The sequence below is a fragment of the Micrasema longulum genome, unplaced genomic scaffold (assembly GCF_059751315.1).
Source record: "Micrasema longulum isolate JH-2025_06_02 unplaced genomic scaffold, ASM5975131v1 h1tg000376l, whole genome shotgun sequence".
NCBI lineage: Eukaryota > Metazoa > Arthropoda > Insecta > Trichoptera > Brachycentridae > Micrasema > Micrasema longulum.
Genome location: NW_028277577.1, coordinates 666993 through 692073, shown reverse-complemented (window position 1 = coordinate 692073; position 25081 = coordinate 666993). Strand labels below are relative to the sequence as shown.

The following is a 25081-nucleotide window of genomic DNA, read 5'->3' as shown; positions in this document are numbered from 1 at the left end:
AAAAACACTAATATCTCCTTTTTATTGTGGACTGGTTTGCTTTCTGCATAACAACGTTCAACTGATCCCCAGGAGTTTTTTTTTTAATCAACTACTTCATAATGGCCGAAACTACTAAAGAATGTATAAATATGTATATGTAAATTGTGATTAGTTACATCAAATGCATTCTCATATTTATAAGAGATATGCGAGTTATTCTACACCCTAACAAATTTGTTATTTGCCATCCATCTTTTAACAGACATTTCACATCGACCCTGGCAGGATCGAACCCTGGCCTACAAGAATGGTAGGCCGGCTTATCACCACTCCATTTATATTTCAAGATTTTAGCCTGAATGTAGCCATCACTCACATTTTTTCACATTTTCACTCGAATGCGATGGCTTGCAATACGTGGATGAGAAGACATGACTAGCCGATTGATCGATTTATTAATTGAATATACATTGATATGTTTTTTAAATAATTATGAATTTCCTATCAACATACCATTCTGTCCACAATAGAAAAAATATAATACGTTCACATTGTGTCTTCGACCACGAGACTATAAAAGCCGCTAATGATTTAAACTTAGTTCGATATCAAGTAGATCAATCTTAACGATAGCGGCTGGTCAACAAAGATTATACTAACGACATATTAATAATTCAGAATTCGCAGGGAGAAGATGGATTCTATTAATTTTATCACGTAACATAATAGGTTATAGGGATTCCATGATTGTTATTTTGTTAGATTGGTATCGAAGATTATATGAAGAAACCTTTTTAAAAGAATGTATAAGTCTTAATATTAAATTTGTGAAGCGTTTCAGGTTTAAAAAAAAATCTTTAGCCATTTTAGACCTGAAAATACCTGAGGATATAAAAAATGTTTTTTATGTTTTATGTACTGAAGGTTTTTTAAAAAAATATTACGATCTTTTTTTTGTACCACACTATCTCTACATAGATTTTGTCTAAATCTAGGCGGTTTATGAATATCGTAATGAAAATATCATAATGCAGAATAATATTTGTTATATTTTAACATTATTTGCGTAGGTAGCTATTATATATGTTTTTTATTATTTATTTCAACAGAGAGGGAAAACATTTTTGAGATGGGAATATGGAAGTCTAGGCATTCATAGGGCTTATGAACTGTCTTTGGCTGGTTTAAGTGGCCACTTTACACACTCAAGATCGGGTTGTGGTCCTGTGGCTAGTGTCTCGGACTCATGGACCAAAGGTCCGTGGTTCAAATCCCACTCTACCCCATCTTGATTCCATTTTCTAATAGTGAGTTATTTACAACTCGTTGAAAATGGCCCTCAAAATTAAATATTTGGGTAAATCATAAGAACGCTAATATTTTTTTATTTTTTTTAAAACTGTGTAACATTCACCATTCTGCCCATGTTTGAACTTCCACATTTCCTCAACTCTTCCATCTGTTGACTTTTGTGAAGTAAAAGAGCTGAAACCTTTATCACGTGGGTGAGATTCACCCTGCTGAAACAAATCACCTAGTAGGCAACGCCTGAAAATAATTTTTAAATTTTTATTCTTGTTCTTTTACCAGGTAGTAATTCAACAATGTTTGAGTATGTCCAAATGTTTGCAGACTGGCTGGATTTTCTCCTCTCTGTTGAAATAAATTTAAATATTAACAACTCCCTAGGGAGAAAATCCAGCCAGTCTGCAATTATTTTTTGTGTGTATTATTTACACATTTAACAAAATAAACTTTTCACTATTGAAAAAAGGAGAGACCAGTTACTGGTTTCATCACTTTCACGACATCTTAGAGACTTGCATCTTTATTATAAAATTCCTCGTTTTTATTTATACAAAAACAGAACTAAAATACAGAACAGAATAGGTTATTTTAAATTATATAATAGTGATTGAATGTCATTATTTTTGACTGAAGGAATGAGTTTTTATTTTATTATTCATCTCCGAACAACTTGAGTAACGGGTTTTCCAATTGCATGATATGGGGTTTTACTATTCATTTCCTTTTCAGTTGTGTTATAATACGGTTTTAGGCTCATAAAAACCAAAAAATACTTAGTTCGATATTAAGATATATTATGCGTTTTCAGATGTAAAAAGGATGAAACATATTAACAACCATTCCAAGAAATTTGCAATTAGATCTGTCTCGAGTTCTGCTATAAAGTTGTATGATTGATTTGACAGATTTTACTGTCGACCGTTCGAGATTATTCTAAATAATATTAATGTGCAACAGGAGTGCCAAAGGGCATTCAATTCTAAAAAATGATAAAATAAATGTTCCAGAATGACTCACTTTTTTTCAAACGGATATCTATTTGTTAAGCATCGGAAAAATCGCTTTAATCGTGACATTTAATTGAAAAATAGTTTTTAATAAACATAGTTAGTTCGCTACTAAACTCGTGGTGTACAACGCTACTCAATTTTTAGGCTGCTTTAAAACAACGGTTTTTATAATCATTTAAAAATACAGTTTATGAAATACATTTTAGCCAATGAAAAACAGCTATAGGATAATTGTTTTTTATCTTTCAAAACTAAGTCAGTCTTTTTTTAAACGGGATTCATAGAATCTCCTGCAAACTTCAACAAATGATAACTATGTATATAAATTTGTTGTGACAGAGAGGGAATTTTTTTTTGTTAAGAAATGTGGAAGTCTAGGCATTTACAAGGCTTTAATAACAGGTCATAAGTTTTGTAAATGCCTAGACTTCCGTATTCCTTATCAAAAGTGTTTTCCTTCTCTTTCGCAATAAATTTAGATCTGAATAACTCCCTAAGGAGGAAATCCAGCATGTCGGCAAACATTTGGACATACTCAAAACATTGTTGATATAACTATATAATTCAAATCAACAATCTGATACTGAAAAATACAAAATTATTGTCTCAAATATTCTACGATTCTATAATATTTTTTCCGAGCAAACTGTGCTTTACAAAACCTTTTAATTCAGTTGTCGATAAAGCCGGAATATCAATTGATACTTTGTTGTAGAAGCTTCTATTGTATAGGGGGAAAAATTACTGATTTCTTGCAATCGTTATGGACATAGCTAGTTTTTCTTTGTTTCTTTTATGGAAATTTATTTTCCCATACACATATACCGGAAATTATCAATAATAATATCATCTATATTGATTTTAATTTTCACAAATAAGAATTGATTATTTAACGCAACATATCGGTTCATTAGAACAGGCATTGCCCATATAGGAAGTGATAGATCCGAACAAATATTTTGGTTACCACACTACTTCGTCTGTTTGACCCGTTCTCGCACGACATGATAGCAAACAATTTTGTAAATTTATGTACGTGTTTGTTTTTTAAATAAATACATAAACAAAAAAATTTATTAAATAATTAAAACAACATTGATTTAACCACTAATTTTTATTTTTCACCGACCGGTTTCAAAGCGAACAAGCTTCTTCGCCAAGGTTTACGTAACTAATGAATTGATTCCTTTTTTTATTTCTATCATGTTCACTAAATACTATACGTGGACCCAATAAATTAAGTCGTTTTTTCTTACACGGGTGGTAATTTGATATCATTATTTTCGAAGTAAGACAGGAGAGGACTAAAAGAAATATTGTTTATTTGGTTATTTATTATTGTTTTCTTATTATGAATCGCTTTTTTAATTTCTAAGATTTCTAAGTTTTCTAATTTTAGTAATTTATTTTCAACGTGGAGTACTTTTAATATTCTAGTACTTAAAATTAGTGCTTAAATACAAAGTTGTTTTATTTATTTTATTATAATGAATAACCACAAAGTTAGTGCTTCAAATATAAACTTTATAAAAAATTCATATATATTTATCGAACAGTCCTATTCAGTTGGAGAATTCAAAATTCTCGGTATTGCTGATACTTTAACCGTTTTTTGTGGCAACCCTGGCTATTTACATGTGAGCAATATGACTGGGAATGTGTTTAAGCCAAATTTTATGTTTCTCTGAGTTATCGATATTCGCCGGCGGATAAATAATGTGTGAGTATCAATAAATTACCCGGGATTCTCATTCCGCAATATTATGTGGGATTAGCAATGCTCTTCATGGTAAGATTATTAAATGACAACGGCCCCATGTCAAATAATGCTCTTCAAAATTGCAAGCGCGCGTCGTAAAACTGCATCGAACGGTTTAGGAATCCTTTAATATTTAAGCGTTAGATATTATATTTTAAGTGCCTTCTATTATAACCAATTGCGTGGATATTGTGACAATGGTTCTAATTTCCTCGCATTTCCAAGCCATATTTGTCGCATCATTTCGCATCTGTCGACGCCTAACACGACATGTGTCATGTCTTCAGTCCTCTAAGGTTTACAGAGTACAGCAAAAGGTATCATTGGCGGTTTTCCAGAACAGAACTTATACGCTCCCGGTAAAGAAAATGCAACTTGAATGAAAGTGATACTTATGTTCACAATCATCACTTTGCATAACCGCTCAATCCTTTCTCTATCCTTTGATTCGTGTAAAATTCTAACGAAATATTAGTTGTCGTACTCCAATTCTATGGGGAAGTTCAGTGCCACGGGAAATTTAAAATAAAAAATGTTTTTTTACACGTGGTAAAAATTAAAACATTTAATTGTACCGCCAAGTATCTCTAAAATAATAAAAATATGTTGTGGTAAAAATAAACTGCTTTAAAACGTCACAGGCTCGGGTCAACAGCTGTTTAGAATAGCCAATCAATTATGTGTTGTGATAGATTTCCGATTTTCGGGAAGCCATGTCAAGCGAGTTTTCATATACGGAGTTCTCTTTTTAAATGTCAGCTCAACTCACCGACGACTCGTGACGTCACGGGCGGTTCAAAATTACGAAACTTAAAAAAGTCATTGCAATTATGATACGATTCATAAAAATCAGAAAAAAAATTGGCTTAGTTTGGCAAATTAGAAGCTATCTCCAGCTTATTTCCTTAAATATAAGCTTTCTTGCGATTTGATTGATTTACACGTATGCTAAAGATCTCCTAACTCTCTTAAAACATATAAAAGACACATCTGACAACCCATTCCCGCACTTTCTATGACTTAGGTTTTAGTTATAGGAGGTCACTGTGTAAATAATTCATTTAAGTAGGAGTGCCTTATATTCTTCTGAAATTTTCAAAATTAGGTAATCGAATTTGCCAAGATGCGTGAAAAAAACATTTCTACGTCGTACATAATGAACACCTCATCACAGTTTTTCTTCGTATGAATAGGCAGAGAGGAAAAAACAACAAACCACATGTATACGTACACTATCTTAACATCTTTCACGGTGCATCTCGTGCACAATCTTTTTTCGACTTTTGACAAGGGCATTTTCAAAATCAAATTAATTATGGATACAACATTTACATAATGAATTCGTTAAATAGTCGTTTTTTCGTCGTCCATTCTCTCCACAGACATGCCTGAATTATCGTTTGAAAACAAACGTTATCTAACTGATATTAAAGTCAAAATCAGAACGTCAAAAGCTTTAGTACGAAGTATCATACCGCGATAATTTTGCCAACTAAAGTATGGAGGTAAGTTAGTTTGAATTACTTTTGATGGCGATCTTCTGAGCGGCCGTTTAATTCGATGAAATACCAACTTCGTCTCAGTTTAATGTCTCCATAACCTCAATCCTGGTCTCCAGATCCTCGGTGGATCTGCAGCAGGGTTATATAGCGCCATTAACCGTACGGAACGATCGTTGCATCCATGCGTCGCACGGGCATAAGAACATCGTAAATTACCTAACTCCGGCCATATAAATCCCTCCGCAATATCGTCTACTCGCGACTCGCGACTCGCGAGTGGTGAAATAGAAGAATGTTATTTTACTGCCGCCAAAGTGTATTTTGTAAAAAGTAAATAGTCTACGGACAATCGTTTTAATATAATTTATACAATTGAAGTACATTATATAATAGAAACTAGAGTGCACTGACACTGATTTAATTAGGGCTCTAAAAGCGAAAAATGTAAATTCTATGTTAAAAAAATATGAAGTAACGTATGAAAAATATTGTCTTGAAAAAGAATTTAGTGATAAATTGATTGTGGTTATAATAATACGTTCTCGTGACTTATTTTTAAATTTTATCGAAAAAATCAAATGAGAGATTAATTAAACAAACTTACTTACACTTAATGAAAAAAATGCAATATTATTCTTTTTGAATATATAGAAAAAATGTAACAAAGTAGATGCTTAAATAAATAATGAACGACTAACTGAAATTGAACATGTTAAATACTTAGGACTAACTATAGACAGACAATTGACATGGACAATTCATATCAACAATTTAATTAGCAAAGTGGCGACTTTATCGAGTCTTTTTTTAAAAATCAAAAACTTTGTTCCAATAAAGGAAAAATAATTAATGTATGAAGCCTATGTAAAAACTAAAATATGTTATATGCAACTACTATGGGGAACAGGAAATCAAAATGACATAAACAGACTACAAAGACAGCAAAATAAAATATTGAAGTTAGTATATGACCTTCCCTATCTAAAGTTAGGGTTTCCTAGGACAGCGGTGCCCGTATCTTAACGGCCGTAGTGAACTGTGATGCGATGGACAGCCGTCGTAACGGTGACTAGAGAGTGGTTTCCTAGGAAAACGGTATTGATAGCATTTATTAACACCGTTTTCCTAGAAAACCACTCTCTATTCAGCGTTACGACGGCTGTCCACCGCATCACCGTTCACTACGGCCGTTAAGATACGGACACCGCTGTCCTAGGAAACCCTAGCTTAACAGCAACTAAAGAACTTTTTAAACAAACTAAACAATTAAATGTTACTGAACTTTTTAAACTAGAATCCTTAAAATTTATTCATTAATTAGCCACTGATGTAGAATTAAAACTTGAAAAAAACTGTAGTAAACATTAACACAATACGAGAATATCAGAAAAATATCATATTCAACATTGATGTCTCAACTTTTTCGATTTAGACATATATTTGGTGAGTTTTTTAGCTTACGAGGTTTGAATTACTGGCATAGTAATCCGCCCCGTATAAGCGATAAAGCTAGTATTGAAAGAAATAATGCAAACAATCGACCTTTTGCTCTATTTGTGTAATACTAAGATGGGCCTCTGACTGAAATAATAATTATATTGATTAATTGTGCATAGAGATGTTTCTTTGCAAGTTTGATTCCGAATAGAAATCATGGGGACCATAGAATTTATCCAGGTGAGTGGCTTGATCCAGCCTTGAAACCGGTCGGTAGAAAAAATTGAAATAAGTGGTTATAAACAAAGTTGTTTTATTTATTTTATTTTTTGAAAATATTGTCATTTACAATGCACTGATTTTTAAAAACTTCCGTTTTTTATCCTGATCAGGACATCAACAAAAATCTTTTTGTTTAGAAAAAGCATAAAACTTTTTGATAATTACCTACCTAGATAACTAAATATTGTGTACCTATGTACATTACGTTATTCGTATAAACTATATTCATGTATTTGTTAGTGATATTCTATAAGTTTACTGATAAGCAGTAGAAGTCAAATGGCAATGACTACAAATACTTTTACGCCTGAATTTTCCGAGTAATTAGTTTTGAAGGCTACTTTAGATAAGAGCGCTATCATTCTTATAATATTTCTATAACAATATGTATATTATATGTTCATTTCTCTTTAACAAAAGAGTATTTATTTGATATTAGTCTTCATACTGGATATATTGTGCACAAACAAATCAATTATAATCAGTAAAACGAAATATTCATAGCTGTAAAATATTTTTTTTGCATCAGAAATCCTAAATCAGGGTTTGTTTTAGTAAAAATATTTTCAAAATATAGACGAAACTATGTAAAATTAAAATCCACCACCGTTTCCCTTTTCTCGCCTAGTGGTGCGTAGAGCACTGTATCGGTACTCTGATTGATGCGTATCTTAATCATCTAATATATGAAAGCAAAATGATCAGTCTCACTTCAGATCCAGCCCGTGGTCTATGAAATGTTATAGAGAAAATCACATTCAAGACAATGTATTTAAAATAAATATTCTCTACCGAGAAGCGAGCCTGAGATCTCAGGCATGATATGCAAACGCTTAACCAGTACACCACGAGGCGGACTGATCTCCACTCGATTTTCTTTTTTAGGATACTCCCCTGAGAGAAGTCATCAAGCCAACAACACTGTCTATTAACTTTGTTCTTAATCCTACCTGGATCAGACAAAAACCAAAAATATGGAATATGTACTTGAAGATTTAAAAATAAATCGATATTTCACTGTAACCAACAACAATAGACCATCGGTCTGTTTCTCTGCAGGGATATGCAGATAAAATAGAACACCTCACCTCTCTATCTTTACACACATATTTTGCTTCCTCTACAATCATGCATCTTCTTATGTACGCACACTGATTATTTAAACGATATTTTACTACCTTTATCCATTTTCAAGCATTTGGTGAATTTATTAATGTCATTAAATAAATGAGTAAATAAATACAAATATCTTTCTCGGGTTTTTCTGTTTAAGAGCTGGTTCTTGTTCAATATTGTTTCCAGTATCCATACTGTCCTTATATTATATGTTTGCCATAATATTTATGTATATTCATTTTATTTAATATAACACATGACATGCCCTGTCGAGAAAAACATTTTTAAAAGTAGTGACTTGAAAACGTACCCATAGTTACAAAGTAATGTTTATTTATATCAGGGCTGCATTCAACGAGCATGCATGTGCTACCAAAAATTGAAGGATACTCATTTTTGGTACATAAAAAAGTTTGTTCTTTAAGGTGATTCTAAACGGAAATATGAATCTTATTTAAATTTGTTGCAACAGAGAGGGAAAACTTTTTTGAGAAGGGAATATGGAATTCTAGGCATCAGGGCTTATGGCCTGTCATTGGCTGGTTTAGGTGTTTTCCCTCTCTGTTGCAACAAATTTAAATTTGAATAACTCTCTAGGTAGGAAACCCAGCAAATCTGCAAGCATTTCGACATACTTATATATCTTATTTTTTAACAACTTATCTTATTTTTTGTGTTGTACACCATTTTGTGACAAGGACCGAAATTATGCCGTTATGGTATTTGTTACAATCAATATAGTGTAAAGTTTCTGCAAACCAAGTTTGGAAAATTTCCATTAAAAATATTTTTCTTATTTATTTTTAAAAATTAAAAAATTATAAAAGCGCCATCTATGAATAATTAGTTTCATATTTTCGTTGCGAATCACCTTAACGTTAACAATGAACGTTCGTTGTTGGTGGACCCCAATCAGGTTTTTTCCTTGAATTCCTTATAAATTCCACCCATTTATTTCTTTTCACTGGATTTTTAGGAACGAAAAGATTATATTGACTCACGTTTATTATATTTCAAAAAAGTATTTCTAACAGTGCATCACTGTAACTTAAAAGAGCTTCGCAATTCCGCCGCTAAGAGTAGTTTGACGTTTACAAAAAATTAAATATTTATATTAGAATATTAATTGTTTTAAACTTTGTTAATCACTCATGAACAAATATTAACAAATGAAAAGTTACACGTCTTTTTCAGAATGTTTATCAAATAGATTTTTACACGTTTTTATGACACAAATAGTCATGTTTATTTCAATTATAAACGTCATGCCCAGTTGGCGGTCGAAGAACGACTAAATACGAGTTGGCATAACTGAGCATTTGGGCATGAGTTAAGTGTCATCATTTTTGAGGGCTCAGGCTATGTATTACTGTGTCAATGATATTACATTAATTATTGAAACATTCATGTGTTTATTAATAATTTAATAATTCAATTCAATTTATTAATTCTGTCGGCCTCGTTTACCTACCGAGCTAAAGGAATCGGGCTTGATTTCTGACATGGTTGAGATGAAATTTTTATTTAAAAGGGTGTTTTTACACTAGAATATTTCACAGTCCCTGGACTGGTATCTGAAACGTAAGACTGATCATCTTACCTTAATGTAGCAAAATGATGATGATACGTTGCGATTGGTGTACTAATGCAGTGCTCTATGCGCCATTCAGTGCGGAAAGGGAATGACGATGATGATGATGATTAATTCAATATTTTACAAGTCATTATTTTCATTTAGCTACACAGGCATGTTAGTGCATACAAAAAGTCTGAAATCATTAAGAAAATGTAATTACATCCGTGTACTTTATTCAAACTATCAAACCATACTGATCAACAGCATCATACATTTATATAAAAAATAAATATTATAATTCTGTTTATCCGCAAATAAACTAAAATATACGGAATTAATTGACTATTCGCAAATACTGAAATAAGATTACACCTCAATACTGCTACATTTCTTTATACAATAACTTTTTCATACATACACCCACATTTATGCACACAAGACGCATAACAAAATATATGTGTGTACATATTTGTATATAGACCACAGGCAATGTAATATATTATACATGAACTGTGTACATTATAATGATAAGAAAGTGCATGTCTATAAATGACATAACATTATTTATTTTATCTGGTTAACGCATTTTTCTTATTTATAGTAACAAAACATTTGGCGGGACATCTTTTTTTACAAAGCTTTCTCTTTTTCATCAATAGTGTGAGTTTTATGAGTCCAAGCGGATGAAAAATACAGTTATGTGTGTGGAATAGAACCAGAAGAACCCTGGATGCGAGTTTTCGACTCGATGGCTGCTCTCGGGTAAAAATCCTGAATTAGGAAATCGAGTGCAGAGAAGGCCACCTCGTTGTGTCGTGGTTGTTGTTTTCGCATACCACTCCTGAGGTCCTGGGTTCGACTCTTGGTAGGGTGGACATGAAATATTTATTTAAAAAAAAAATTAAACTGAAATATTTCATTGTTACTGGACTGGCACCAAGCGTAAGGCTAATCACTTTATCTTTATATAAAAGACGATCGAGATACATTAGATTTGATATAAAAATGCAGTGCCCTATACACCGTCGGGTACTGATGGGAGTATGATATTTACTTCTTTATTTTATTTTATTAATTTGAGATTTTTACAGCTATTTACACAAAAAATAAGTCAAAACTTATTGACAATTCTAAATTCAATTTAAATAATCCACTGTTAATCTAATATACAATAAGAAAAGAGTTTATAAAATTGTATGTGTGCGACGTTTGTATTCATATATGAGTATATGCATGTGTGAGGGTGCGTATGTGTCGGCGCGTAAATAAAAAAAATAAAAAAACGTGTATAGGAGATAACTAGATAAGGGGTTTGACCATAAAGAAAATAAAAATAAATAGTTTATACCTACTTTCAAAACCTTTTTTAAAATATTTATCTTGAGTAATGTTATGTTTTGATTGTATTTTTAAAAAGTGTAGTAAGTGTCAAAACCTTATTCTGAATAAAGCATTTTAATTTAAAATTTAATTGGTACATATTGAACGAATAATGTGCAACGAGTCCCACATAACACGGTAGGTAACCACAAGATGCAGTGCATACGATATATTGTCAACAACAAACAAGGATATCAAAAGATGTAAATTATTAAACGTATTTTAGAACGCTTGTTTTTAAGCAAGTGTAAATATTAACAATTTTTTTATAACACCTCAGCACTAATCTAAAAATTAGATTATAATGAGGAAGTTTAGTTTCTACTATGAGAAATTCTATTTTAAACATGTTTTTCCGAACATGACAACAGAACAAAAATTATCTTACAATTTTATTACTTTTTGTACATTATGCCGGACTACATAGCCTTGAGGAAACGCAGTCTGACTTATCTTCATGCAAACGTATTTCCATATTTTTCCCTGGATTCTGGCGCTAAAGCGGTAATTTTGTTACGCGTTATAGATATTTACTATTGGCGTATTTATATCGCTGTATTTTTTTGATAAATTGTTTGTTATGGGAGCTGGAACCATTCAAAAACCCATAAAAGCGCTCAGTTTTATCTGACGTCTTCAGACATCGGAATAGAAATATAAAAAATAATTTTCAAAAACGGAAAAGATACCTACACAGAAAATTTCGTTTTAATATTATTTCTCCAAAAAATGCCAAATCGGTTAAGTTTTGGGGTTCGGAAAATGGGACAGCGAAACCTCGATTTTGTCGATTTTAGTTAGGCATGATAAGTCCGACGTGCATTTGTCTTTTTGCACAATATAGAGGAAGCATTATCTGCGAGAGAATGGCAGGCAGACAGTACCTATTCATCAAATTTCTATAGCGCCGTCTATTTTCTTAAATTTGCTACTTACATAAGCAGATTACATTTAAAAAAAAACATTTTGCAATTTGCATTCAAACTAAGTAGAGAATGGAATTTTAGAGACTTTTCTGAAGCACGCTGTTAACTCGGTAGATAGATTTTAACCACTTATTTTTATTTTTTCTACCGACTAGTTTCGAGTTGATGTTTCTCCTGGTGGATCACTCGTGGGTTTTTAGCCCCCCAAATTCAACCGTTCGGTGTTTATGGACATAGGTACCTATCATGTTGGAAGTGCGCCTCGTCGCTAAAGATTATTTTTTTGGAAAAATCACCATCGACTTGTTGATGCTCCATTACCCAATTGACGAATGTTCGGCGCTGCGCTTGGTCTGTGTTGGCTTTAGATGTTGCATTCATTGAATCTTGTATGCGCGCATGTGCAGGTCTCTTGTCTAAATTCGTCGCAAAGAGCTTCTGGAGACGTTTAATCGTTGACAACGATGACGAATGGAGGTTGATGGGAGTTAGTGTACACTTTCTCTAACTGCCGCAATATTTTCAAGCGATCGACCCGTACGAGGACGACCACCTGCTTTTACATCCTGAACGGAGCCAACAGATTTAAATTTACAAATTAAATTCTCCACAGCACCACGTGCATAATGATGACCTAAAAATGTGCGACATTTTCGAACTGTCTTTGTAAAGTTCTCAGCATTTCGGTAGTGAATTTTCACAATTCTTTGCATTGCTCGAATAAAAAACACTGCAAAGGAAATCGCTGTAGAAAACGCTGCATGAAAAACGCTGGATGCAACCTCAAACTTTGCTGATGACAAAAGCAATTTTTTTTAAAAAAGAGTCATCATACATTTTTGTGTTATAATTATATTTTTCACGATCTGGCAACATTACGCGGCGACTTCACGCATGCGCGCGGTGAAAGTGGGGCAAAGTGGGGGTTTGTCAGATACAGTCCGATTTATTCAAATATGATTCTGCGCTCCTTCTGGACTATTCTTAATTCTATGCTCTCATTAAATGCAGCTGTAGAGTAAATATTAGTGAGTATTCTGCCATGTAATATGAACTAACTAAATTAATAAAAAATAACGTTAAGTTTTCATATAAATTAAATTAGTTACCTAGTTCTCAATATGTTTCTTTTTTGGGTGATACCGTGTGTGTTGGATTTGTTCCAACGTTTCGGCTACCATTGCAGGAGCCCCTTATCACTCAGTTAACCCCGAAGATGGCTCCTGCAATGGTAGCGGAAACGTCGGAACAAATCCAACACACACGTTATCACCCAAAAAAGAAACATATTGATAACAGTGACCATGAAAACCTTCGCACCTAGTTGTTTTGTCTTTTAATCGACAATGACTCTCATATCCTAAGCAATATTATTGTTTCCCGTGTTTAACTAAATTGTTTGTTTCAAATCGAATATGTTGTGATTCTACCTAAATACAAAAAAATGTTTCCACAATATTATATTCCTAAATGACATCATTGTACTTTTCCGATTGACTGCAACTGAAATATGTTGCTAACAAGATAATTATTGCATTCCGTTAAGTTTATTATGAAAATGTTTTAATCAAAATGTAAACAGACAATACTGATAAATGTTAGCAGGATTTTGCTCTAGTTTGTGTTCTTATCAGAAAACCAAAGAATGTGCAAGTTGACTACTAAGATTATAATTGTGGATAATTATTTCTGATTGCTTATGTCATCAAATTGAAAATTGCAACGTTCGCATTCTTCTGTTGTGTAACACTGTGGGAAAACATTAGTGTAAATTCATCAAAAAGTAACACAGTTGATGTTATTAAATCATAATAATATGTAGTCAAATTGATGCCGGTAATGTAAGGTGAAGTTTATCAAAAAAACATGTTTTTTTATTTTATTTAATGGTAACATGAAAAAATTAAAAATATAACTTAAGCAATGGTAACATTCATTTTTTGAATTAGACTTTTTTTGCATACTTATCACTATTTTTTTTTATATTAAAGTGTGATTGGCTTCACCATCGTGGGTGGGGTGGATGGGGTGGGTGGTGTGGGTGATTTCCTTACCCTCGGAGTGAAAATAAAAGTGAATAATTTAAAAGACATTTATTTATGAATAACATTTGTTTATTTATTTTTTATTTAAAAATATATAAATTCGTTGCAACAGAGAAGGAAAACATTTTCGAGAACCGAATATGAGAGTCTAGACACTTACAGGGCTTGTGACCTGTCATTGGCTGGTTTAAGTGACCACTTTACACACTGTGTAACATTCACCTATGCTTTAACATCCAAATTTCTTCAACTCTTCCATCTGTTGACTTTTGTGAAGTAAAAGAGCTGAAACCTTTTTCATGTGGGTGAGATTCATCTGGCTGAACCGGTCATAAGCCCTGTAAGTGCCTAAACTCTCATATTCCCTTCTGGAAAATGTTTTCCCTCTCTGTTGCAACAAATTTAAATATGAACATGAATCCTAGGGAGAAAATCCAGCCAGTCTACAAGCATTTCGACATACTCAAAACATTGTTGAATGTTATTCAATTTTGGAAAGATCAATATTAGGAAATACATATCTGTCTCTCCTGACAGAATAGGTTTAGAAACTTAATGGTTATTACTGGTCCAAATGGTACATCAATGTCTGACATATCTGAATAATTTAAATAGACTTATTTGACGCTTTCTCTTATTCGGATGAGCGATATTATATATTGTTGTTGAATCTCTCTCTAGCTCCTCCGAAAATAAACTCCCAGATGAATAATAAAGAGTGGCTCCTCAGCTGGAAGAGGTCCTTAGAATAAGTATTTAAGAGTATGATGCTGCCTTCAAGAATCAATGTTTATTTTTCATTCGTTTTTTTGTAATCTCTAAAATTATCCTTTAAACCTAGTTTTAGTTTTTGGAATAGAGATTGTTAGTAGCAATTTTTTGAATATTTACCATGTTTGTTATTTTTAATTTTTGCTTTTAATTTTTTAAACTTTAGTATCTATTTATTTTTTAATTTCTTCATTTTTATTATATGATGGGCGGGCAGCATTGCCAAACTCTAAATATTATTAATTATTCCTTCAGCGGCCGAAAGTATGGTATTAGGTGGCCAGCGTAACCAACCTCTAGATTTGTTGTCCATCCAAATCCAAAAGCTGAGTGTGGGCAGGAGTAGCTGTTATTATGTAAAAAATATGACTATTGTAATTTTCTTCTACGAGAAAATGTTTAAAAATTGATTGAATTTTCATCGAAATCGGTAGATTACATCATACTGAAGATTCCAATAGATAATAAAGCTTTGATTGAAACCATAAAATGACACTAGGTAGTGATACTATTGAAAAAAACATGAAAATTACGACTTCTCTGCACCTGATCCAGTCACCTCAGATTACTATACATAGGTATGTTATATTAAAATACATATAAAGAACATTTTTGAAAAGAGAAAACTGAAATCTAGGAATTTTTACAGAGCTTATGATCTGTCACTACCCGGTTTAAGTCATTACTTTACACACTGTTTAAAATTTAATGCTCTGCCTATGCTTCTCTAGAACAGGCAATATATTTTTAAAACAATGCGTGATATCTGGAACTCTAGTCTATACTCCTATATGGGTGTGAACCCTGGCAACTTACCAAAACTCAAAACACCAAACTTCTGAGTTTTGAGTTTTAATTGAGGAGAATATTAGACATAGGGTGGTTTGATGTCATTTCCAACATCAATGTCCAAGAATGGACGCGCAGCCTCCTATAACAAACGTTTTAAGGGTGCGGCGGTGGACCTAGATTGGACAGGCAAGATAGCCTTAACCCAAATAGCCTCTTCTGCACCTGTGGACCCTACTGCCCAACCGAACAACCATTCAGCTTTATTCAGCGGAACTGCAGGATATGATTTATAACTTAATACATATATCTATATAAACTGATTATAGTTGATAACTCAATGCTTGAAATAATCTATCAAAAACAGTAAATGGGAAACTGTGCTCAGGCTTGGCCGTCTTTAATCTAAAAATGAAATTAATACTGAGTTATCTTACATCAATTTTTTTTAATGTTCATTAAGTTTCATTTGGTTTTTAAAATTACTATCCATACTTTAGAAAACTTTTAGATATCATAATATGGCTTTAAAAATCTTTTAGTTATTCATATAAGTAATGCATACTCTAAAAACTAGAAATTTATTGAGGGAACTGGTGTTCACAGTAACACATCATGGCCTAACCAATCAGAAAACAATCCACAAGCCACTTATTATTTTTTGTCATGTTTGCTTCATTACAAATCAACTGCGCCATGATAAAAAAAGAAACTATTTGAAACAGTGTTATTATTGCATTTTACTGGTAATACATTATTATGTGATATTACTAAAGCATGTGCATGACATATAAATTCATTTAGACGATTTTTTTTTTTGTAACTATTTAAACAGTTTTATGTATCTATTGATTTTTTCTCTATCTTATAAACATTAAAAAAATAATAACCTACTTTCTTCACAACTGTAAATTTTTATCTAAATATCTTTTGTTTGGGAAACATTTAGAATCTTGAGAAACTAAAATGTGAAAACTTATGATAAACATAGTTTGTATAATAATAATATTTTAGAACAGATAATTACAAAACACGAGGAATACTAGATTGCACATTTTTGTAATGTGGATGTTACTGTTTACATGACACGATGCACTCACCCACACATTTTAATTAGGTACACTACTTGTTAATGTTATTACTGATTAAATATCTTGGTGTGTGTTCCTGTCTTATTTGCCACAATAAGGTTTTTCTAATAGAAGAAAATTAATACAATTAGTAAAAAAACAATTATCACTTGTACCTATGTTGAAAATATGTCACTTTCAATCTCTATCATGTAGTAGTGAATGTCATTAAATTTTAATAATTATTTTAAGTACAACAGTCTCCCAGATGGTTTGCTCATGTAGAACGAACAGATGAATGGTAAAACAGGTATATATGGCGAGAATAAATGGTAACATTGGACAAGGATGACCAAGGAATACGTGGGATGATCAAATAAACCATAATGTTAAGTCTGGTCAGGTAAAGCAGACAGAACTGAAGGGCATGTATGGCAAGATGTATGAATGTGGAAGAAGCTAGGAGTGTATGCCAGGCTATATGTGTGTAGCGGTTTATCCTCTCTGCTTACCCCTATAGTGAAATAGCGTGATGGTAGTAATAATAGTAAAAAATATGTTATTAGATTAAAAATAAATAAAGTAGGTAATTAGAAATAAAAGCATATTAAACTAAAATAAGTTAGATTTTTGGGGTTTTTCTAATTTTTTTTTTCTATTTATATATACGCCCAATGGGCATTTTTAAGGACATATGTATACATAGAAAATTATTATTAATGAAAGTAGAAAGACACAATGGTATATGGTAGACTTGGTGGGAGTGGAAGCGGGAGAGAGATGTTTATAATTGAATTTGATTCAGTGATCGTTTGAAAGAAGACAACTTTTTATTAAAAAAATCAAGACTGGTATGTTTGTTGGCAGACCTAAGAATTCTGGGCATAAAGGAATGAAAACCATATCTAGTTCTACGGTTGTTGGTATGAAAAAGTAAGTTTTGTCTGAGGTGAGTTGAGATATCAATTTTTATTGAGCTCAGTAGTTCAAGCGCATCAAAGAGTGAGTTAAGAATTTTAAATAGGACTAAAAGATAGGGTTTATTTTAACGGTCTTGAAGAGAAGATAATATTTAAGCTAGTTTCTAACTCATAAGGTGTATATTGGTCTCTGGATAAGCCCAACCTCCAGCCTATCTTTCTTAAAAAACGATGTTGAACTGATTCAATATTTTTGATGTGAACATCATAATATAGAGACCAGATAACAGAGAAATGTTCTAGGTTCGGGCGAACTAGGGAACAGAAAAGAGTTTAAGGGTATTGATATTTTTTAATTTAGTTGTGCTTCTGTTAATAAATCCAAGAAGTTTTAGGAATTTATTGATCACGTGTTCAATATGAATTGTAAAAGAAAGTTTAGTGTCAAGTATAATAGCCAAATCTCGTACACTAGACACAGATGATAATATAATAATACAGATAACCCTAATTATCCATAATTACCAATATAACATAAACTTTAATATTTTTTTCTGCACTTTCAGATCTGTAACTTCCCTTTCTGACTCTACGAGTCCAGCATCAGAGAATGACTTTACCAAGTAAAACATCGATGAAGAGTACGCTTAAAGAATTACTGGAATCAAGATTCGCAGAGCCTAAGAAGATTTGGGAAAATATGCGTTTATTCTCAAGATAATATTATGTTTTTATCCAATCATTAGTCATCCCATAAATGATATTCCAAAAGGAGTATATTTATTAAAAATGTCTCATGCAGAAGCTTACAACATTTGTTATACTTATCCAATCCAATCATTAATAAAAATAATTTTGCTGTTTCATAACTAAAAAGTTGTTTGAATGTTGTTTAAGAACACAAATATATACAGTCATTCAATATAATATGTAATTTAATTATTGTGTTAATGCATTTAAAAAAAAAAAAAAAAAACATTGTTTTTAACGGAAATGTCTTAAAAGTTGGCCTTTAACTTTGAAGAAAGTTAACAATGAAAATACACAATGAGTTCGAAGAACAAACAAATTATGGATATTACAAAATCTTATGGCAAATTTCATTAAACATATGATGCTTCTGCATTGTTTATCCATTTTAATGACATTTATAGTACACAAATAAGGTGCCAGTATAAAGTTTTCTGCTAATTTAAGTCTAATTTGAAAATAAAAACTGTCAACCTAAGTGCATCTACCAAACACAATTCTAGAAGAAGTTCATAAATATTGATTTATCATACCAAATGTAATTCTAATAGAATTCCATATTTATTTAATTATTAAGAAATGGGCACTTGAACAAATGGAATGCTATCAGTTTAACCGTTGTAATGTTTAGTTTCTAAGTGTATACAAAAGTTCCTTTTTAAAGTAATGAAATTTTGCTTAAGCTATTTTGAACTGTTTATTGTAAGGAATATTCTGTACGCTTCCCGTACAAGACGTGCAGACAAATACAAAATATAGTACACAAAACACAATACAAACACTGTTTCATCTGCATTGACAAGTAAATCAAATATTACTTTTAGATTATATAAAACATTTTGTACTATTAAATATATCATAGAATTATTTCATGTTAAATGTATGTTGAATATTATTGAATGTGCATAGTATATGTACAAACATACATACACAAACATGAGGTCGAGAACATCTTGTCTCGAGGTCGTTATTATTTTGTCTTAGCTTTAATATATTTTTTAGTTGTGTTTTCTTTTAATCATACTTGTACATAAAAAATGTATTGTATTTTTTGTTACTAAATCGACTGTATAGTCCATAAATAAATTAATAAAATAATGAGTGCAACATATTAAATTGAGACTTGAATCTGTAAAATGAAAGTTACTTATTTTATAATATTATGAAACTCATACTATAATATTTAGACTCCTCAATTTATCAAACACCTGCTATAAAAAGCATGTTATACATGAGAATAAACTCATTTTTAACTTGTTGCAAATAAATTGTATGAAACTTGTATGTTTTACATGATGAGATTATTCTCATAAAGTTATTGAACTAAGTAATGTTTTAAACTGATATTCAAGTTTTTTTTTTTAGAAAACCTGAATTAGCTTCGACACTTTTTGAAAAAAAAAATCCTTTTAATGTAGAAAATCACTTTATTATTTTCTCTTCAAATATAAAACTCACCTGTTTCAATGAGCAACAATTAAGATTGTATAAACTCATTTTAGAACTCAATATGTCATGATGTAGTAATTACATACTTATTTAACTATTTCCATTGCTTTATTACATTTCAATGAAAACACAGAACATTCATATAAACTACCATTGTTATTTTAGATTGTGATAGACATTTGTCAAACGTAGCCATCAGAATTTGAGACTGTTCTAAAGAAACTTTCTATTTGTAAAAAAAAAAAAAAAATTGTAGGCAAAATTAGCCAACCAAAGTTTACTTACTTCTAAATTGAATTTAAATATTTCTTTGCAAATACTTTAAACAGATTTTTATTTACTAAAACGATTTTAATACGACAGACAAATAAGTCCTTATTAGTACTTGGCAGCCTTGACACCTATTTATTATGTAAAACTTTACCAAGTAAATCAGATAATCAATGTAAACTTCCCATTTTAAATTAATATCATTTTTTTTTAATTGTGTATCAGAAAAGTACATACTTGTTCAAATTATTATTTTTATTATTTGGTCATTGATATGAAAATGAGGTATCAAAAATAATGATTCTACTTCAAATTACTCAGAAAATAAAATAACTATAGAATAATTATTCCTTTAATATAATTATTTGTTCGTGAATACTTTGTAATCCTGAGTTTTATTTTATGGCAAGGCGGTATGAAAATTCAAGCTTTATATTCATATAAAATTAAATATAAGTACTAGTGTTGTATATTGTAAATAAGTATATGAAACATTTCCTTCGAATTTATCGTTAGTAGTAGAACACAACTACATATTGGTAGTTGTGGTCTATATCTTTTGTATGTAAGGTTCAACTATATGCACGATTTTCTGAATTGATTGCTTTTTTTATGCTTTATACGTACGGATGAAGAATTTTTAACAATCTTAAAATTTTTAGAGAGGTTTCATTTTATACCATTGTAAGATTTTATAAAATGTCTTGTTTTTTGTTCATACACTTTTGTTAAATAAATATGTACAGGCGATTCTCAAATTATGATTTTACAACAATTTTAATACTATTTTTTAATCGACTCCATTTTACCAATAACTATCACGGTATGGAACTAGATAATTTATAATTACAAAAAAAACATTCCCTCTATTAATTTCAAGTTTTATGAGTGATACAAGTTTTAAAGGTTATATAACACATAATTTATTTTTTATGTTCACGCTTTTCTAAAGAAAACAAAATATTTTATGAAAATTTACATATAATAAAAATTTAAAATCATCTACAGAAGAATCATAGATATAGGTATATCCAATAATAATTTAATATTTAAAAACTTTGAATAAAAACTGAAATATGTATCTCCGTCACAGTTTTTTTGAGCTTTTATAAAATCTGTTATTATTGAGACTCTTGAGAGTTTTTTTTTTTACTTACAAAGTAAAAGATAAAATTACTTATTCCAAGGCATAGGATACTGAAACCTTATTGATAAAAATTTGAAAACAGTCCTAAGTGTAAAATTAATAAAAAAAAAAAATAATTGTTGAGCTTAGAAAATTAAGAGAAATGGTCTCAAATTTAATATGAAACCAAAAGCTTGTCAATAATCGCCTGTATATGTTTATTCTTACTTTTAGTGTTACAACATAATATAATACTGCTTTTATATGGTTACTTTTTACAATGTTCATCATCTCTCATTTGTTTTAAATTAATTGATTCAATCAAATTATGTTTTCATTCGACTCCTATTTAAAAAAATATTTTCAAAGAAATCTCATTTAACAATGAAGGAATGAAAATGTTTTGTAATTTTGGATACTCTAAGTTAAATATAAGTATTTTAAAAATGTGATTAAAATCCGAATTCATAAATTTAAAATATTGTACATGATATGTTACTATATATATACGATAATATTATTTATAAAAATATACTGATTTAAGATATTAATTATTACTATCACAAGAAATTTATGTTTGACATTGGTAGCCACAAATTCACATCTACACTTGCAATGTTTAAATGTATTTGTTATTAGTAATAGCGCATTAAAACAACCAGTTATATTTTGGAACTTTAATAAATGAATGTGGAGTTTAATTTTTACCTACTCTTGACTACAGTTTTCACTAGAGACTATTCAGACTAGTGATAATATATTTTAGATTATTATCTTCCAAATTTTAAAAACGGAGTCCATTTTTCCTGCTGTTTGTGTATCATATTATAGTAAAAGTACCTTTATGAATACTGTGAAAATGTAATGCATCCGAATTACCGTAATGAGAAATTAGAAATAATATATTTTCAAAAATGTTTACATGTAACAATAACATTTGTAAATATAAAATAAGAGTTTTAAAATTCTATCTTTGTGGTTCTAAAATTTTCCAGATACATATTTGTGTGTTAAAAATATTTGTCATTATATTGTAGTAGCTGTTTTTGATATTCAAAGTTGATTGTCAAGCATATTGAAAGTTTTGTTTGTTATTGAAAAAAAAAGATTTTTGCCTTTTTTTCTATTTTTTATTGGTTTAGTTTTATATTCTTAAGATGTTTGTTAGTCTTTTGATTGTGAATCCCAGACCATAACCGATATAATACGAAGACATGATAACATGGCTGCTAAAATCATCACGTTGCGATGACAGTAAACCATCTAAGTGGTCGGCATAAGAGTCAAAGAGTGTTAGTTTGTATGTATCCGAAACAAGAGCAAAATGTCATTTTGATAGTATTGAAGTAAGATGGGATATAAACAAACTTGAAAAAGAAAGCAAGACTTTCTTAGGGATACGTATGCAAGATACGCAATCAAAGATTTTTTATTAAACTTCTATTTGACACTGATGGTAAAAAATTTGCTTTTAAAGCCTCACATGTGATATTAATTTAAATATTTAATTAAAAATATATTATGTACGAACTGTTCTAAAAATATTTATAAAGCCTTATTATTTTTTAGCCAACATTCATCACGATCCGCTATTTGTTGAATTATCACGATGATGTCAAAATTGTTTATTCCCAGTAAACTAGAAAATAATTCCTATAAAAGCCTAGTATATATGTTAATTTAAGAAATTTCTTGATATTAATTATTACCATGTTATATTATATAAGAAGTCAGTGTTCTTTTTGTTGCTTTATACGTACAATGTAAATTTTCCATCTCCAGTGTCGATATACCTACATATGAAAAAGAAATGTACCACCGTATTCAATAAATAAAATATTAAGATATAAACTGTTTTCATTTTTTATAACATTAAAAAGGGACCATTCTTATATTCAATACCTTCCAAAATTTTTTCATAGTTAACATTATTTTATATTGACGGCAAAAAGGCTAAATGATAACTCTATAGCCAAAATCGAGTCATATAAATACCACTTTTCTCAATTTTAAAGGTATGTATGTAGTATGAGCCAGCAGCCATGGATATTGGAGGTAAATTTTGGCATTTACATCAAAAACCCTTTTGTAGGACGTTCATAAAATGAACGGATTTATATCACACAAAACTTATTTTTCAAATTATCATTAAGGATTACATTAAAATATGTTTTTGTTATTTATTCTACATAGTCCTTAAAAGCTCAAATGCACACAGCGATCCATGGAAAGATCCATGTTTGGTATAATAAGCCTAAGAGACAGAATAAGAAATGATGAAATTAAGAACAGAACTAGAATAGCGGATATCATGGATCGCGTAACAAGACTGAAGTGGCAATGGGCAGGATATGTTGCGAGACAAGACCCCACAAGATGGACCTCAAAAACGTTAAGATAGAGACCTTGGGAGAATAAGAGAAGCATCGGAAGACCTCAAAAAAGATGATCTGATGACATAGCTGCTGTGGGGGATAAAAATTGGCTGCCAGCAGCAAGCGAACGAAAGAAATGGAAGAGGCCTATATCCAGCAGTGGAGGGCAGAAGGCTGAAGAAAAAGAAGAAGTCCTTATAGTTGTACATAACATCTGTCTTACATACATTGTTTTGGAATTTGTTTCAAAATAAAAAAAGTCATGCTCATTTTCCATTTTTTTAAAATTCAATTGAATCTCCTTCAAAACTTACTTTATAGCACATCAGACGTTAAGCCTTTTTACCATCAATATGTTAACATAAAAAGGCATATCATCGGCCTAACCTGTAAAACTCGAAAATCCCCAAATTGCTGTTTTTCAAGGGAGAGTAAAAACAGTTTTTACCTCAGTAACAACGGGAAACCACTCTGTCATCTTTTCCTGGGTAAAACTACGGTAGTACATCAATAACTGATGGCTGTGAATATTAAAGTAGCGTAGGACAGAAATGCTTTCGCTGTAGTGATCGCCAACGTCAGGGGACCCGACTTGCCTTGGCAGCAGAAAAAGAAGTGAATTGTAACAACTTTTTATTTTCAATATTTAAAAAAATAATAATGCAACACTGTACGGATATGCAAGTGATACAAACATAGATTATTTAAAGTCCAAACACAAAATTCCAAAATAAAGTTTTTAATAATTTATGGGTTTTACAAGTTAGTTAGGGTAATGATATTTTGAAGTTTTTTTCAGGTGGATTGGACATTTACTATAACTTCTTGTTAAATTTTCAATTAAATAATACTTGGATTAAATCTATTTTATATGTTCAAGTTTTGTTTTAATATTGAAAATTTAATAAGTAGTTATAAGAGCCTCCCATTATGATGTTTTCTACACACATGCATCTTAAGTGTTAAATTCCCTGTGGTATCACAATAATCCAATGCGAGTCGTCTCAAGCCTGCATGTCCTGTATAATTCACCACTGAAATTTGTGTTGCAATACAACAAAACAAATCAGAGAAACAAATAATACATATACATAATATAATACATACTGCTGCTATCAAATTAGCTATCCTATCCATCGAATGGCCATCCCCTCAATTATCCCCTAATTAATGTGTTTCTCCGTTCTTCTTTACTTTATTTCCGTTATCTTTTTTTTTTAGAATGGATTACATGTTTA

General features: G+C 30.8%; 1 long non-coding RNA gene across 1 annotated transcript in view; it reads left to right on the top strand.

Annotated features, from left to right (window-relative positions):
- LOC148282122 (uncharacterized) overlaps positions 1 to 23319 on the top strand; it is a 120213-nt gene extending 96894 nt beyond the window's left edge. Inside the window, exon 2 of the long non-coding RNA XR_015822178.1 lies at positions 18440 to 23319. This is a non-coding gene — a long non-coding RNA (uncharacterized LOC148282122). The remainder of the gene's footprint in view (positions 1 to 18439) is intronic.
- Positions 23320 to 25081: the final 1762 nt, after the last annotated feature.